The sequence below is a fragment of the Arachis ipaensis genome, chromosome B03 (genome assembly GCF_000816755.2).
Source record: "Arachis ipaensis cultivar K30076 chromosome B03, Araip1.1, whole genome shotgun sequence".
Lineage (NCBI taxonomy): Eukaryota > Viridiplantae > Streptophyta > Magnoliopsida > Fabales > Fabaceae > Arachis > Arachis ipaensis.
The window spans coordinates 126,970,029-126,971,619 of record NC_029787.2 but is presented as its reverse complement, the minus strand read 5'-3'; the positions used below and the strand labels follow the sequence as shown (position 1 = coordinate 126,971,619).

At 30.4% G+C, this 1,591-nt stretch overlaps 1 long non-coding RNA gene across 1 annotated transcript in view; it reads left to right on the top strand.

The window, feature by feature from the left end:
• Window positions 1-710, top strand: part of LOC110270409 — a 4,506-nt gene extending 3,796 nt beyond the window's left edge. Inside the window, exons 2-3 of the long non-coding RNA XR_002359908.1 lie at window positions 463-554; window positions 647-710. This is a non-coding gene — a long non-coding RNA (uncharacterized LOC110270409). The remainder of the gene's footprint in view (window positions 1-462; window positions 555-646) is intronic.

The following is a 1,591-nucleotide window of genomic DNA, read 5'->3' as shown; positions in this document are numbered from 1 at the left end:
TTTAATATCTGATCTAACTAGTTTTTATAATCTATTATTTATTGTGTTTAGGAATTTGTTATTCCTATCTCCTTTTATAATCTACATATTTTGTTTTCTCATCACGTATTATTATACTCTTAGTGAATATTATGATGATTTTTTGACTTATGCTAACAATATTGGTGTAAAGAATTATGTAATTTTAATTTCTTGTTTTATCAATGGTTTAAAAATTTATATTCATAATTTTTTTTTTAAAAATTTCGATTCTCTTTTAGGTGTTTGACTAAATGTACAAATTTAAAAAATGAATTTTAAAAAGAAAAAACATTTAAATTCAGAATTTTAAATTCAAACAAAAATACTTGAACAGAATAATATTATTCTAGATATTCAGCAACAATACCAACAAAATGTGAAACACAAATTCAAATGGGCAATCCCCAAAGTTATAATCTTTTCCTTTTGTAGAACACTGAGGGCAGGGAAAGGGAACCAAGAAGAGGAATTCGGTTCTTCTAAGAAACAAGACCCTTCCTTTGTTCCTAATAACGCTAATAACACCAAGAAAGGTAACCCTCTTTTAATCTTTTGAAACATAACATGTTAGGGCCTTGGTCTTATGTTAGCCTTATTAGATCTAATTGTGTGAACTATGAAATAGGTGGTGGTGGGATTAAGAAGACAGAGCAGAAGAACATGGAACAATGGAAATATTAATTTTGTAAGGGGTATATGAAATTAGTCTCATTTTAAAAAATAAAAAAAAATAAAAATTTATAAGATAAAAAATTTATTAATTTATTACTTGAGTTGGATATAATATTTTTTATTTTATGATCACTCTTGCCCAGCAGGAAAGAGCACCTAACCAGCCCTTCAACCAAAGACCATTAGCACTCCTATAGTTGGGACACTTTTTAATTTTATTATGGAGGTTAGAATGGGATAGGGTCTCATTATGGAGATCAGGTGTGCTTTACCTGCATATGGTGTCAACAGATAAGAAATCGGACGGTGCGTGTGGGGCGAGGTTTATCAGACGGTCCGACTTGTTCACTATAACACAGACTATGCGAGTTATTGAGGAAAAATAAAAAAAAATTTCATTCATGCAGAACTCGAAGAGTCCGATAAGCTTCATGTAAATTTCAGATATTCCCTCCATGTAAAACGGACCCTCCGATTTACTTACAAAAAATTTTCAACAATGAAATCGGAAGATCCAATTTTTTAACATCAAATCTAAGCAAAAACTATCTCACAAATTGGTCTACCACCTCTAACATTCATAACCACGCACAACACATTCACAGCTTCCATAACCAAACAATCAGCCTAGTTAAGAAAGTTGCTCCCTAATTTCCTCTTTCATAATGATCCGTTTCCCTCTTTGCTTCAATATTTCATTAATATATTTATTTATTCTTAATAATACTTATTTCATAATAATAATAATTTGATTTGATGATTAATAATTAACAAGAATTGAAGTTAGCTAGATAGATATGCAGCTTTGGAAATGATGAGGTATCTCTGGCTTGACCAAAAATTGGACGAAAATGATTAATTTGATGGCCTTGGTAACCACCAACATTCCGACAAACTT